The following is a 17,136-nucleotide window of genomic DNA, read 5'->3' as shown; positions in this document are numbered from 1 at the left end:
ACCACTACCACCACCACCATCACTACCACCACTACCACCACCACCACTATCACCACCACTACCACCACTACCACCACCACCATCACTACCACCACTACCACCACTACCACCACCACCATCACTACCACCACCACCACCACTACTACCACCACTACCATCACTACCACCACCACCACCATCACTACCACCACTACCACCACTACCACCACCACCATCACTACCACCACTACCACCACTACCACCACCACCATCACTACCACCACCACCATCACTACCACCACTACCACCACTACCACCACCACCATCACTACCACCACCACCACCACTACTACCACCACTACCACCACTACCACCACTACCACCACCACCATCACTACCACCACCACCACCACTACTACCACCACTACCATCACTACTACCACCACTACCACCACCACTATCACCACCACCACTACCAACAACAACGGCCATTCGCCACTAAGTGGCGGTGACGTCACCACGACGCTTGTGCCAGGCCACGTGCACCTTGAGGCTACCACGTGCAGTGTCACTACTGTGTACACACGCACCGCGTGACGTCACATCCACACGCGTGACGTCACTACGCGTGGGAGCGTCACTACCACGCGGGTCTACACACACATGACGTCATTTCCGGCCGGAGGCGGGAATGACGTCATGTCACCGCGTAGTTCGTGAAATCTTAATAAAGGCAGCAAAATATTGCAGAAAAAGCACCGTACACCGACGCTGTGTGCAAAACTCCCAGTGGGATGCAAGTCAAACAACAACAACAACCACAAGACAACTTAGATTAAGGCCATCATTCTAACTCTGTACTACAACAACACAAACATGGCCAAACCAATACACTTTTTAAAAATCACCAAAATAAAGCCATGAAAGTCAAACAACAACAACAACAACCACAAGACAACTTAGATTCAGGCCATCATTCTAACTCTGTACTACAACAACACAAACGTGGCCTAACCAATACACTTTTCTAAATCACCAAAATAAAGCCATGAAAGTCAAACAACAACAACAACAACCACAAGACAACTTAGATTAAGGCCAACATTCTAACTCTGTACTACAACAACACAAACATGGCCAAACCAATACACTTTTTAAAAATCACCAAAATAAAGCCATGAAAGTCAAACAACAACAACAACAACCACAAGACAACTTAGATTCAGGCCATCATTCTAACTCTGTACTACAACAACAACACAAACGTGGCCTAACCAATACACTTTTCTAAATCACCAAAATAAAGCCATGAAAGTCAAACAACAACAACAACAACAACCACAAGACAACTTAGATTAAGGCCAACATTCTAACTCTGTACTACAACAACACAAACATGGCCAAACCAATACACTTTTTAAAAATCACCAAAATAAAGCCATGAAAGTCAAACAACAACAACAACAACAACCACAAGACAACTTAGATTCAGGCCATCATTCTAACTCTGTACTACAACAACAACACAAACGTGGCCTAACCAATACACTTTTCTAAATCACCAAAATAAAGCCATGAAAGTCAAACAACAACAACAACCACAAGACAACTTAGATTAAGGCCAACATTCTAACTCTGTACTACAACAACACAAACATGGCCAAACCAATACACTTTTTAAAAATCACCAAAATAAAGCCATGAAAGTCAAACAACAACAACAACAACAACCACAAGACAACTTAGATTCAGGCCATCATTCTAACTCTGTACTACAACAACACAAACGTGGCCTAACCAATACACTTTTCTAAATCACCAAAATAAAGCCATGAAAGTCAAACAACAACAACAACAACAACCACAAGACAACTTAGATTAAGGCCAACATTCTAACTCTGTACTACAACAACACAAACATGGCCGAACCAAAACACTTTTCTTAATCACCAAAATAAAGCCATGAAAGTCAAACAACAACCACAAGACAACTTAGATTAAGGCCATCAGTTTAACTCTGCACTACAACAACACAAACATGGCCAAACCAATACACTTTTTAAAAATCACCAAAATAAAGCCATGAAAGTCAAACAACAACAACAACAACCACAAGACAACTTAGATTAAGGCCAACATTCTAACTCTGTACTACAACAACACAAACATGGCTAAACCATAACACTTTTTAAAAACACCAAAATAAAGCCATGAAAGTCAAACAACAACAACCACAAGACAACTTAGATTCAGGCCATCATTCTAACTCTGTACTACAACAACACAAACATGGCCAAACCAATACACTTTTTAAAAATCACCAAAATAAAGCCATGAAAGTCAAACAACAACAACAACAACAACCACAAGACAACTTAGATTCAGGCCATCATTCTAACTCTGTACTACAACAACAACACAAACGTGGCCTAACCAATACACTTTTCTAAATCACCAAAATAAAGCCATGAAAGTCAAACAACAACAACAACAACAACCACAAGACAACTTAGATTAAGGCCAACATTCTAACTCTGTACTACAACAACACAAACATGGCCAAACCAATACACTTTTTAAAAATCACCAAAATAAAGCCATGAAAGTCAAACAACAACAACAACAACAACCACAAGACAACTTAGATTCAGGCCATCATTCTAACTCTGTACTACAACAACACAAACGTGGCCTAACCAATACACTTTTCTAAATCACCAAAATAAAGCCATGAAAGTCAAACAACAACAACAACAACAACCACAAGACAACTTAGATTAAGGCCAACATTCTAACTCTGTACTACAACAACACAAACATGGCCGAACCAAAACACTTTTCTTAATCACCAAAATAAAGCCATGAAAGTCAAACAACAACCACAAGACAACTTAGATTAAGGCCAACATTCTAACTCTGTACTACAACAACACAAACATGGCCAAACCAAAACACTTTTCTTAATCACCAAAATAAAGCCATGAAAGTCAAACAACAACCACAAGACAACTTAGATTAAGGCCATCAGTTTAACTCTGCACTACAACAACACAAACATGGCCAAACCAATACACTTTTTAAAAATCACCAAAATAAAGCCATGAAAGTCAAACAACAACAACAACAACCACAAGACAACTTAGATTAAGGCCAACATTCTAACTCTGTACTACAACAACACAAACATGGCTAAACCAATACACTTTTTAAAAACACCAAAATAAAGCCATGAAAGTCAAACAACAACAACCACAAGACAACTTAGATTCAGGCCATCATTCTAACTCTGTACTACAACAACACAAACATGGCCAAACCAATACACTTTTCTTAATCACCAAAATAAAGCCATGAAAGTCAAACAACAACAACCACAACCACCACAAGACAACTTAGATTAAGGCCAACATTCTAACTCTGTACTACAACAACACAAACATGGCCAAACCAATACACTTTTTAAAAATCACCAAAATAAAGCCATGAAAGTCAAACAACAACAACAACAACCACAAGACAACTTAGATTAAGGCCAACATTCTAACTCTGTACTACAACAACACAAACGTGGCTAAACCAATACACTTTTCTTAATCACCAAAATAAAGCCATGAAAGTCAAACAACAACAACCACAAGACAACTTAGATTAAGGCCATCAGTTTAACTCTGTACTACAACAACACAAACATGGCCAAACCAATACACTTTTCGAAATCACCAAAATAAAGCCATGAAAGTCAAACAACAACAACAACAACCACAAGACAACTTAGATTAAGGCCATTATTCTAACTCTGTACTACAACAACACAAACATGGCTAAACCAATACACTTTTCGAAATCACCAAAATAAAGCCATGAAAGTCAAACAACAACAACAACCACCACAAGACAACTTAGATTAAGGCCAACATTCTAACTCTGTACTACAACAACACAAACATGGCCAAACCAATACACTTTTTAAAAATCACCAAAATAAAGCCATGAAAGTCAAACAACAACAACAACAACAACCACAAGACAACTTAGATTAAGGCCAACATTCTAACTCTGTACTACAACAACACAAACATGGCTAAACCAATACACTTTTCTTAATCACCAAAATAAAGCCATGAAAGTCAAACAACAACAACAACAACCACAAGACAACTTAGATTAAGGCCATCAATCTAACTCTGTACGACAACAACACAAACGTGGCTGAACCAATACACTTTTCGAAATCACCAAAATAAAGCCATGAAAGTCAAACAACAACAACAACCACCACAAGACAACTTAGATTAAGGCCATCATTCTAACTCTGTACTACAACAACACAAACGTGGCTGAACCAATACACTTTTTAAAAATCACCAAAATAAAGCCATGAAAGTCAAACAACAACAACAACAACCACAAGACAACTTAGATTAAGGCCATCAGTTTAACTCTGTACTACAACAACACAAACATGGCCAAACCAATACACTTTTTAAAAATCACCAAAATAAAGCCATGAAAGTCAAACAACAACAACAACAACCACAAGACAACTTGGATTAAGGCCATCAGTTTAACTCTGTACTACAACAACACAAACGTGGCCAAACCAATACACTTTTCTAAATCACCAAAATAAAGCCATGAAAGTCAAACAACAACCACAAGACAACTTAGATTAAGGCCTTCAGTCTAACTCTGTACTACAACAACACAAACGTGGCTGAACCAATACACTTTTTAAAAATCACCAAAATAAAGCCATGAAAGTCAAACAACAACCACAAGACAACTTAGATTAAGGCCATCAGTTTAACTCTGTACTACAACAACACAAACGTGGCCAAACCAATACACTTTTCGAAATCACCAAAATAAAGCCATGAAAGCAATAAAATGCAATCATAGGAACTGTGACGGAATTTTCACAATAACTGGCATAAACAGCATGTACCCACCAAAACCCTGCAGCCACAGCTGGCTGCATGAGTCACTCCACAATAGCAGAAGCATCAATCGGAGTATTATAGTTGTTCAATGATCCTTTAAGATCAATGAGTAGGGCAGTAGTCACACTGCCCTATGGAACTCGGGGCAGTTGATTCTCGATTTGAAGTTTTCGTGACTGAAAACACCCATGGAGTTTTCGATTGAAAGCTTTCGTGACTGCAGGGCTTCATCTTCTTGGTTCTTTCGGTAAAGTCGCGTAGAAGGGAGATAACAAAATAATAAAAATAAAACATGATAAAATAATGAAAATAAAACATAATAAAATAATGAAAATAAAACAATAAAATAATAAAAATAAAACATAATAACATTTCGATTTAAAGCTTTCGTGACTGCAGGGATTCATCTTCTTGGTTCTTTCGGTAAAGTCGCGTAGAAGGGAGATAATAAAATAATAAAAATAAAACATGATAAAATAATGAAAATAAAACATAATAAAATAATGAAAATAAAACATAATAAAATAATAAAAATATAACATAATAAAATAATAAAAATAAAACATGATAAAATAATAAAAATATTAAAATAAAACAATTCTCTTGTGAGAATTATTTCATTGTTTTAAAATAATGCAAATAAAAATAATTCTCTAGTGAGAATTGTATTATTTTATTATGTTTTATTTTTATTATTTTATTATTGACAAAAGTTTCAAATCTAGAATCTCAACACCAACACTGTCCGAGTTGAAAAAATAAATCTTCTTGGTTCTTTCGGTAAAGTCACGTAGATGCCATGGGTTGACTGCTGTGCCAGGCTAGGTGCATGAGGAGGAGGTCACGTGACAGACCCTGCAGGTGCCATGGGTTGACTGCTGTGCCAGGCTAGGTGCAGGAGGAGGAGGTCACGTGACAGACCCTGCAGGTGCCATGGGTTGACTGCTGTGCCAGGCTAGGTGCAGGAGGAGGAGGTCACGTGACAGACCCTGCAGGTGACATGGGTTGACTGCTGTGCCAGGCTAGGTGCAGGAGGAGGAGGTCACGTGACAGACCCTGCAGGTGCCATGGGTTGACTGCTGTGCCAGGCTAGGTGCAGGAGGAGGTCACGGGACAGACCCAGCAGGTGCCATGGGTTGACTGCTGTGCCAGGCTAGGTGCAGGAGGAGGTCACGGGACAGACCCTGCAGGTGCCATGGGTTGACTGCTGTGCCAGGCTAGGTGCAGGAGGAGGTCACGGGACAGACCCTGCAGGTGCCATGGGTTGACTGCTGTGCCAGGCTAGGTGCAGGAGGAGGTCACGTGACAGACCCAGCAGGTGCCACGGGTTGACTGCTGTGCCAGGCTAGGTGCAGGAGGAGGTCACGTGACAGACCCTGCAGGTGCCATGGGTGACTGCTGTGCCAGGCTAGGTGCAGGAGGAGGAGGTCACGGGACAGACCCTGCAGGTGCCATGGGTTGACTGCTGTGCCAGGCTAGGTGCAGGAGGAGGTCACGTGACAGACCCTGCAGGTGACATGGGTTTCCTGCTGTGCCAGGCTAGGTGCAGGAGGAGGAGGTCACGGGACCGACCCTGCAGGGGCCATTGGATGGCTGACAAAGCTCCCCCAGCTAGCCCACACAGTGGCTGTAGGGGCAAGTGCTGTTAGCAGCTAGTATCAGCACCTCCACACATACACAGACAAAGCTCCCCCAGGTAGCCCTCTAGCAGGGCTGTAGGGGCAAGTGGCTGTCACACACAGACAAAGCTCCCCCAGGTAGCCTCTAGCAGGGCTGTAGGGGCAAGTGGCTGTCACACACAGACAAAGCTCCCCCAGGTAGCCCTCTAGCAGGGCTGTAGGGGCAAGTGGCTGTCACACACAGCCAAAGCTCCCCCAGGTAGCCTCTAGCAGGGATGTAGGGGCAAGTGGCTGTCACACACAGACAAAGCTCCCCCGGGTAGCCTCTAGCAGGGCTGTAGGGGCAAGTGGCTGTCACACACAGACAAAGCTCCCCCAGGTAGCCTCTAGCAGGGATGTAGGGGCAAGTGGCTGTCACACACAGACAAAGCTCCCCCAGGTAGCCTCTAGCAGGGATGTAGGGGCAAGTGGCTGTCACACACAGACAAAGCTCCCCCGGGTAGCCTCTAGCAGGGCTGTAGGGGCAAGTGGCTGTCACACACAGACAAAGCTCCCCCAGGTAGCCTCTAGCAGGGATGTAGGGGCAAGTGGCTGTCACACACAGCCAAAGCTCCCCCAGGTAGCCTCTAGCAGGGATGTAGGGGCAAGTGGCTGTCACACACAGACAAAGCTCCCCCAGGTAGCCTCTAGCAGGGCTGTAGGGGCAAGAGGCCGTCAAACACAGACAAAGCTCCCCCAGGTAGCCCTCTAGCAGGGCTGTAGGGGCAAGTGGCTGTTACACACAGACAAAGCTCCCCCAGGTAGCCCTCTAGCAGGGCTGTAGGGGCAAGTGGCTGTCACACACAGCCAAAGCTCCCCCAGGTAGCCCTCTAGCAGGGCTGTAGGGGCAAGTGGCTGTCACACACAGACAAAGCTCCCCCGGGTAGCCTCTAGCAGGGCTGTAGGGGCAAGTGGCTGTCACACACAGACAAAGCTCCCCCAGGTAGCCTCTAGCAGGGATGTAGGGGCAAGTGGCTGTCACACACAGACAAAGCTCCCCCAGGTAGCGTCTAGCAGGGCTGTAGGGGCAAGTGGCTGTCACACACAGCCAAAGCTCCCCCAGGTAGACTCTAGCAGGGCTGTAGGGGCAAGTGGCTGTCACACACAGCCAAAGCTCCCCCAGGTAGCCCTCTAGCAGGGCTGTAGGGGCAAGTGGCTGTCACACACAGACAAAGCTCCCCCGGGTAGCCTCTAGCAGGGCTGTAGGGGCAAGTGGCTGTCACACACAGACAAAGCTCCCCCAGGTAGCGTCTAGCAGGGCTGTAGGGGCAAGTGGCTGTCACACACAGCCAAAGCTCCCCCGGGTAGCCTCTAGCAGGGATGTAGGGGCAAGTGGCTGTCACACACAGCCAAAGCTCCCCCAGGTAGCCCTCTAGCAGGGCTGTAGGGGCAAGTGGCTGTCACACACAGACAAAGTTCCCCCAGGTAGCCCTCTAGCAGGGCTGTAGGGGCAAGTGGCTGTCACACACAGACAAAGCTCCCCCGGGTAGCCTCTAGCAGGGCTGTAGGGGCAAGTGGCTGTCACACACAGACAAAGCTCCCCCGGGTAGCCTCTAGCAGGGCTGTAGGGGCAAGTGGCTGTCACACACAGCCAAAGCTCCCCCAGGTAGCCCTCTAGCAGGGCTGTAGGGGCAAGTGGCTGTCACACACAGCCAAAGCTCCCCCAGGTAGCCTCTAGCAGGGCTGTAGGGGCAAGTGGCTGTCACACACAGACAAAGCTCCCCCAGGTAGCCCTCTAGCAGGGCTGTAGGGGCAAGTGGCTGTCACACACAGACAAAGCTCCCCCGGGTAGCCTCTAGCAGGGCTGTAGGGGCAAGTGGCTGTCACACACAGACAAAGCTCCCCCGGGTAGCCTCTAGCAGGGCTGTAGGGGCAAGTGGCTGTCACACACAGCCAAAGCTCCCCCAGGTAGCCCTCTAGCAGGGCTGTAGGGGCAAGTGGCTGTCACACACAGCCAAAGCTCCCCCAGGTAGCCTCTAGCAGGGCTGTAGGGGCAAGTGGCTGTCACACACAGACAAAGCTCCCCCAGGTAGCCCTCTAGCAGGGCTGTAGGGGCAAGTGGCTGTCACACACAGACAAAGCTCCCCCAGGTAGCCTCTAGCAGGGATGTAGGGGCAAGTGGCTGTCACACACAGCCAAAGCTCCCCCAGGTAGCCCTCTAGCAGGGCTGTAGGGGCAAGTGCTGTTAGTAACGAGTAGCAGCACCTACACACAGACAGACACAGACAAAGCTCCCCCAGGTAGCCCTCTAGCAGGGCTGTGGGGGCAAGTGCTGTTAGTAGCAGCAGCAGCAGCGCTGCATATGAAGGCTACCGGCACTGTGATACCACACACACACAGAGAGGGGTGGTGTAGCCAGCACCACCACGCACCCCTAGCCCGGCCGCCTTTGTCTCCCCAAAGTGCCACTCACTCACACGGACACACTCACTGACCCATTCGCCCATTCGCCCACTCACTCACACACTCACTGACCACCGCGTTAGCGACTCGTTTTAGGGCTGAGTCGACCTAGGCGCTGGGGGGCATCGCTCCCCGAAGGGTTCCACGACACCGTCGCCCTCCAGTGGCGAGTCCACGAACACGGGGAGACGGGGGGAGCGGTGGCGCTGTGGTTAGCGCTTGATGGGTGTGTGAGTGGGTGGGTGAGTGAGTGGGTGAGTGAGTGGGTGAGTGAGTGGGTGAGTGGGTGGGTGAGTGAGTGGGTGAGTGGGTGGGTGAGTGGGTGGGTGGGTGGGTGAGTGAGTGAGTGGGTGAGTGAGTGGGTGAGTGGGTGGGTGAGTGGGTGAGTGGATGAGTGGGTGAGTGAGTGAGTGAGTGGGTGAGTGGGTGAGTGAGTGGGTGAGTGAGTGGGTGAGTGAGTGGGTGAGTGGGTGGGTGAGTGAGTGGGTGAGTGGGTGGGTGGGTGGGTGAGTGAGTGAGTGAGTGAGTGGGTGGGTGAGTGAGTGGGTGAGTGGGTGGGTGAGTGAGTGGGTGAGTGGGTGGGTGGGTGAGTGGGTGGGTGGGTGGGTGAGTGAGTGAGTGGGTGGGTGAGTGAGTGGGTGAGTGAGTGGGTGAGTGGGTGGGTGAGTGGGTGAGTGGATGAGTGGGTGAGTGAGTGAGTGGGTGAGTGGGTGGGTGGGTGAGTGAGTGAGTGGGTGAGTGGGTGAGTGAGTGGGTGAGTGAGTGGGTGAGTGGGTGGGTGAGTGAGTGGGTGAGTGGGTGGGTGGGTGGGTGAGTGAGTGGGTGGGTGGGTGAGTGAGTGAGTGGGTGAGTGAGTGGGTGAGTGGGTGGGTGAGTGGGTGAGTGGGTGGGTGTGTGGATGAGTGGGTGAGTGAGTGAGTGAGTGGGTGAGTGGGTGAGTGAGTGGGTGAGTGAGTGGGTGAGTGAGTGGGTGAGTGGGTGGGTGGGTGAGTGAGTGGGTGGGTGGGTGAGTGAGTGGGTGGGTGAGTGAGTGAGTGGGTGAGTGAGTGGGTGAGTGGGTGGGTGAGTGGGTGAGTGAGTGGGTGGGTGAGTGGGTGAGTGGGTGGGTGAGTGAGTGGGTGAGTGGGTGGGTGAGTGGGTGGGTGGGTGGGTGGGTGAGTGAGTGGGTGGGTGAGTGAGTGGGTGAGTGAGTGGGTGAGTGGGTGGGTGAGTGGCTGAGTGGGTGGGTGGGTGAGTGAGTGAGTGAGTGGGTGAGTGGGTGAGTGAGTGGGTGAGTGAGTGGGTGAGTGAGTGGGTGAGTGGGTGGGTGAGTGAGTGGGTGGGTGAGTGAGTGGGTGGGTGAGTGAGTGGGTGAGTGGGTGGGTGGGTGAGTGAGTGGGTGAGTGGGTGGGTGGGTGAGTGAGTGGGTGGGTGAGTGGGTGGGTGGGTGAGTGAGTGGGTGAGTGGGTGGGTGGGTGAGTGAGTGGGTGAGTGAGTGGGTGGGTGGGTGAGTGAGTGGGTGAGTAGGTGGGTGGGTGAGTGGGTGGGTGAGTGAGTGAGTGAGTGGGTGGGTGGGTGGGTGAGTGAGTGGGTGGGTGAGTGAGTGGGTGAGTGGGTGTGTGAGTGGGTGAGTGGGTGGGTGGGTGAGTGAGTGAGTGGGTGAGTGGGTGGGTGGGTGAGTGAGTGGGTGAGTGAGTGGGTGGCGGGGCGCATGAGTGACGTCATGACGAGGCTCACCCCCACTGACTCCTCCCACCACCCCCTGGCTCCTCCCACACTCCCCCTGGCTCCTCCCACACTCCCCCTGGCTCCTCCCACACTCCCGCTGGCTCCTCCCACCAACCCCCTGGCTCCTCCCACCAACCCCCTGGCTCCTCCCACACTCCCCCTGGCTCCTCCCACCAACCCCTGGCTCCTCCCACCAACCCCCTGGCTCCTCCCACCAACCCCTGGCTCCTCCCACCAAACCCCTGGCTCCTCCCACAAACCCCCTGGCTCCTCCCACACTCCCCCTGGCTCCTCCCACACTCCCCCTGGCTCCTCCCACACTCCCCCTGGCTCCTCCCACACTCCCCCTCGCTCCTCCCACCAACCCCTGGCTCCTCCCACCAACCCCCTGGCTCCTCCCACCAACCCCCTGGCTCCTCCCACCAACCCCTGGCTCCTCCCACCAACCCCCTGGCTCCTCCCACACTCCACCTGGCTCCTCCCACCAACCCCTGGCTCCTCCCACACTCCCCCTGGCTCCTCCCACACTCCCCCTGGCTCCTCCCACCAACCCCTGGTTCCTCCCACACTCCCCCTGGCTCCTCCCACCAACCCCTGGCTCCTCCCACACTCCCCCTGGCTCCTCCCACCAACCCCTGGCTCCTCCCACCAACCCCCTGGCTCCTCCCACCAACCTTCTGACTCCTCCCACCAACCCCCCTGGCTCCTCCCACCAACCCCTGGCTCCTCCCACCAACCCCCTGGCTCCTCCCACCAACCCCCTGACTCCTCCCACCAACCCCCCTGGCTCCTCCCACCAACCCCTGGCTCCTCCCACCAACCCCCTGACTCCTCCCACCAACCCCCCTGGCTCCTCCCACCAACCCCCTGGCTCCTCCCACCAACCCCCCTGGCTCCTCCCACCAACCCCCTGGCTCCTCCCACCAACCCCCTGACTCCTCCCACCAACCCCCCTGGCTCCTCCCACCAACCCCCTGGCTCCTCCCACCAACCCCCCTGGCTCCTCCCACCAACCCCCTGACTCCTCCCACCAACCCCCCTGGCTCCTCCCACCAACCCCTGGCTCCTCCCACCAACCCCCTGGCTCCTCCCACCAACCTTCTGACTCCTCCCACCAACCCCCCTGGCTCCTCCCACCAACCCCTGGCTCCTCCCACCAACCCCCTGGCTCCTCCCACCAACCCCCTGACTCCTCCCACCAACCCCCTGGCTCCTCCCACCAACCCCCTGGCTCCTCCCACCAACCCCCTGACTCCTCCCACCAACCCCCTGACTCCTCCCACCAACCCCCCTGGCTCCTCCCACCAACCCCTGGTTCCTCCCACCAACCCCCTGACTCCTCCCACCAACCCCCCTGGCTCCTCCCACCAACCCCCTGGCTCCTCCCACCAACCCCCCTGGCTCCTCCCACCAACCCCCTGACTCCTCCCACCAACCCCCCTGGCTCCTCCCACCAACCCCCTGACTCCTCCCACCAACCCCCCTGGCTCCTCCCACCAACCCCCTGGCTCCTCCCACCAACCCCCTGGCTCCTCCCACCAACCCCCCTGGCTCCTCCCACACTCCCCCTGGCTCCTCCCACCACCCCCTGACTCCTCCCACACTCCCCCTGGCTCCTCCCACACTCCACCTGGCTCCTCCCACCAACCCCCTGGCTCCTCCCACCAACCCCCTGGCTCCTCCCACACTCCCCCTGGCTCCTCCCACCAACCCCCTGGCTCCTCCCACACTCCCCCTGGCCCCTCCCACACTCCCCCTGGCTCCTCCCACACTCCCCTGGCTCCTCCCACCAACCCCCTGGCTCCTCCCACACTCCCCCTGGCTCCTCCCACACTCCCCTGGCTCCTCCCACCAACCCCCTGGCTCCTCCCACACTCCCCCTGGCTCCTCCCACACTCCCCTGGCTCCTCCCACCAACCCCCTGGCTCCTCCCACACTCCCCCTGGCTCCTCCCACACTCCCCTCGCTCCTCCCACCAACCCCCTGGCTCCTCCCACACTCCCCCTGGCTCCTCCCACACTCCCCCTGGCTCCTCCCACACTCTCCTGGCTCCTCCCACCAACCCCCTGGCTCCTCCCACACTCCCCTGGCTCCTCCCACACTCCCCCTGGCTCCTCCCACACTCCCCTGGCTCCTCCCACCAACCCCCTGGCTCCTCCCACACTCCCCTGGCTCCTCCCACCAAACCCCTGGCTCCTCCCACACTCCCCTGGCTCCTCCCACCAACCCCCTGGCTCCTCCCACACTCCCCCTGGCTCCTCCCACACTCCCCCTGGCTCCTCCCACACTCCCCTGGCTCCTCCCACCAAACCCCTGGCTCCTCCCACACTCCCCCTGGCTCCTCCCACACTCCCCTGGCTCCTCCCACACTCCCCCTGGCTCCTCCCACACTCCCCTGGCTCCTCCCACCAACCCCCTGGCTCCTCCCACACTCCCCTGGCTCCTCCCACCAAACCCCTGGCTCCTCCCACACTCCCCTGGCTCCTCCCACCAACCCCCTGGCTCCTCCCACACTCCCCCTGGCTCCTCCCACACTCCCCCTGGCTCCTCCCACACTCCCCTGGCTCCTCCCACCAACCCCCTGGCTCCTCCCACACTCCCCTGGCTCCTCCCACACTCCCCCTGGCTCCTCCCACACTCCCCCTGGCTCCTCCCACACTCCCCCTGGCTCCTCCCACACTCCCCTGGCTCCTCCCACCAACCCCCTGGCTCCTCCCACACTCCCCTCGCTCCTCCCACACTCCCCCTGGCTCCTCCCACACTCCCCCTGGCTCCTCCCACACTCCCCCTGGCTCCTCCCACACTCCCCTGGCTCCTCCCACCAACCCCCTGGCTCCTCCCACACTCCCCTGGCTCCTCCCACACTCCCCCTGGCTCCTCCCACACTCCCTCTGGCTCCTCCCACACTCCCCCTGGCTCCTCCCACACTCCCCTGGCTCCTCCCACCAACCCCCTGGCTCCTCCCACACTCCCCTGGCTCCTCCCACACTCCCCCTGGCTCCTCCCACACTCCCCTGGCTCCTCCCACCAACCCCCTGGCTCCTCCCACACTCCCCTGGCTCCTCCCACCAAACCCCTGGCTCCTCCCACACTCCCCTGGCTCCTCCCACCAACCCCCTGGCTCCTCCCACACTCCCCATGGCTCCTCCCACCACCCCCTGGCTCCTCCCACCAACCCCCTGGCTCCTCCCACCAACCCCCTGGCTCCTCCCACACTCCCCCTGGCTCCTCCCACACTCCCCCTGGCTCCTCCCACACTCCCCCTGGCTACTCCCACCAACCCCCTGGCTCCACCCACACTCCCCCTGGCTCCTCCAACACTCCCCCTGGCTCCTCCCACCAACCCCCCGACTCCTCCCACATTCCCCCTGGCTCCTCCCACTAACTCCCCTGGCTCCTCCCACACTCCCCCTCGCTCCTCCCACACTCCCCCTGGCTCCTCCCACCAACCCCCCGACTCCTCCCACACTCCCCCTGGCTCCTCCCACTAACTCCCCTGGCTCCTCCCACTAACTCCCCTGGCTCCTCCCACACTCCCCCTGGCTCCTCCCACACTCCCCCTGGCCCCTCCCACACTCCCCCTGGCTCCTCCCACTAACTCCCCTGGCTCCTCCCACACTCCCCCTGGCCCCTCCCACACTCCCCCTGGCTCCTCCCACTAACTCCCCTGGCTCCTCCCACACTCCCCCTGGTTCCTCCCACACTCCCCCTGGCTCCTCCCACCAACCCCCTGGCTCCTCCCACACTCCCCCTGGCTCCTCCCACTAACTCCCCTGGCTCCTCCTACACTCCCCCTGGCTCCTCCCACACTCCCCCTGGCTTCTCCCACACTCCCCTTCGCTCCTCCCACATTCCCCCTGGCTCCTCCCACTAACTCCCCTGGCCCCTCCCACACTCCCCCTGGCTCCTCCCACCAACCCCCCGACTCCTCCCACACTCCCCCTGGCTCCTCCCACACTCCCCCTGGCTCCTCCCACATTCCCCCTGGCTCCTCCCACTAACTCCCCTGGCCCCTCCCACACTCCCCCTGGCTCCTCCCACCAACCCCCCGACTCCTCCCACACTCCCCCTGGCTCCTCCCACTAACTCCCCCTGGCTCCTCCCACCACCCCCCCATCCTTCCTCCTCACGAGGTCCCAGATCATCACCATCATCACCACCACCATCACCACCATCACCACGCTCCTGCTGCTTGTGCCGCCGTCGTTTGCACGCCGTGGTGAGGTTGACTTGCAGGGGTGGACGACGAGGAGGAGGTGGAGGAGGAGGTGGAGAGAGAGGAGAGAGAGAGAGAGGCGGGAGAGAGGGAGGGAGGGAGGGTGACGTCCACCTCATCCACCATCCCCATCGACGCTGATTCAACGCAGGGGCCATCGGCAAATCTTCCGCAACAACAACAACAACAACCACCACCACCAACAACAACAACAACCAACAACAACAATCACAAGGTACAAGCAAAGCAGCAGCAGCAGCAGCGTCGTCGTCTGCTTTAAAGTTCGTAACGTAGCGAGCGGTGGTTGGTGTTGTGGTGGTGGTTGTGGTGGTTGTTTGTGTTTGGTTGTTGTTGTGGTTGTTTGTGTTGGTTGTTGTTGTGGTGGTTTGTGTTGGTTGTTGTTGTGGTGGTTGTTATGGTTGTTGTTGTTTGTGTGGTGGTTGTTTGTGTGGTTTGTGTGGTGGTGGTTTGTGTGGTGTTGTTGTGGTGGTGGTTGTTGTGGGAGTTGTTGTTGTGGTGGTTGTTGTGGTTGTGGTGGTGGTGGTTGTTTGTGTGGTTGTTTTTGTGGTGTTGTTGTGGTTGTTTGTGTGGTTTGTGTGGTGGTGGTTTGTGTGGTGTTGTTGTGGTGGTGGTTGTTGTGGTGGTTGTTGTTGTGGTAGTTTGTGTGGTGTTGTGGTGGTGGTTGTTGTGGTGGTTTGTGTGGTGTTGTGGTGGTTGTTGTGGTTGTTGTGGTGGTGGTTGTTGTGGTGGTGGTTGTTGTGGTGGTTTGTGTGCTGTTGTGGTGGTGGTTGTGGTGTTGTGGTGGTGGTTGTGGTGGTTGTTTGTGTATGTTTGTGTGGTGTTTGTGTGGTGGTTGTTGTTGTGGTTGTTGTGGTGGTGGTTGTGGTGGTTGTTGTTGTGGTTGTTTGTGTGGTGTTTGTGTGGTGGTTGTTGTTGTGGTGGTTGTTGTTGTGGTTGTTTGTGTGGTTGTTGTGGTGGTGGTTGTGGTGGTTGTTGTTGTTGTGGTGGTGGTTGTTGTTGTGGTTGTTTGTGTGGTTGTTGTGGTGGTTGTTGTTGTGGTGGTTGTTGTGGTTGTTTGTGTGGTTGTTGTTGTGGTTATTTGCTGTTTGTGTGATGGTTGTTGTGGTGGTGGTTGTTGTTGTTGTGGGTGTTGTGGTGGTGGCTGTTGTTGTGGTAGTTTGTGTGGTGGTTGTTGTTGTGGTGGTTGTTTGTGTGGTGGTTGTTGTGGTTGTTGTTTATGTGGTGGTTGTTGTTGTGGTGGTTGTTTGTGTGATGTGTGTGGTGTGTGTGGTGTGTGTGTGTGTACTGTGTGTGTGGTGTGTGTACTGCGTGTGTACTGTGTGTGTGGTGTGTGTGGTGTGTGTGTGGTATGGTGTGTGTACTGTGCGTGTGTGGTGTGTGTGTGTGGGATTTGTGTGTGGTGTGTGTACTGTGTGTGTGTGTGGTGTGGGTGTGTGTGGTGTGTGTGATGTGGGTATGTGGGGTGATGTGTGTGTGGTGTGTGTGGTGTGGGGGGTGGGTGGGTGAGTTTGTGGATGAGTGGGTGGATGAGTGGGTGGATGAGTGGGTTGGTGTGTGGATGAGTGGGTGGGTGAGTGGATGGGTGGGTGAGTGGGTGGATGAGTGAGTGGGTGGGTGGGTTGGTGTGTGGATGAGTGGGTGGGTGAGTGGTTGAGTGGATGGGTGGGTGAGTGGATGGGTGGGTGAGTGGGTAGATGAGTGAGTGGGTGAGTGGATGGGTGGTTGAGTGAGTGGGTGGATGAGTGGGTGGGTGGGTGGGTGAGTGGGTGGGTGAGTGGGTGAGTGGATGGATGGGTGAGTGGGTGAGTGGGTGGGTGAGTGGGTGAGTGAGTGAGTAGGTCAGTGGGTGGGTGAGTGGGTTGGTGTGTGGGTGGGTGGATAAGTGGGTGGGTGGGTGAGTGAGTGGATGGGTGGTTGAGTGAGTGGGTGGATGAGTGGGTGAGTGGGTGAGTGAGTGGATGGATGGGTGGGTGAGTGGGTGGGTGAGTGAGTGAGTGGGTCAGTGGGTGGGTGTGTGGGTTGGTGTGTGGGTGAGTGGGTGGGTGGGTGGATGAGTTGGTGGGTGGGTGAGTGAGTAGTTGTGTGTCTGTCTGTGTGACACTGGGGGAGAGACAAAGGCGGCCGGGGGTGGTGGTGCTGGCCACCCACTTGCCCCTACAGCCTGCTGCAGGCTACCTGGGGGAGCTTTGTCTTTGTGTCTAGGTGCTGCTGC

Source organism: Lampetra fluviatilis, unplaced genomic scaffold (genome assembly GCF_964198595.1).
Source record: "Lampetra fluviatilis unplaced genomic scaffold, kcLamFluv1.1 SCAFFOLD_284, whole genome shotgun sequence".
Taxonomy (NCBI): Eukaryota; Metazoa; Chordata; class Hyperoartia; order Petromyzontiformes; family Petromyzontidae; genus Lampetra; species Lampetra fluviatilis.
This window is presented reverse-complemented; position numbering follows the sequence as displayed.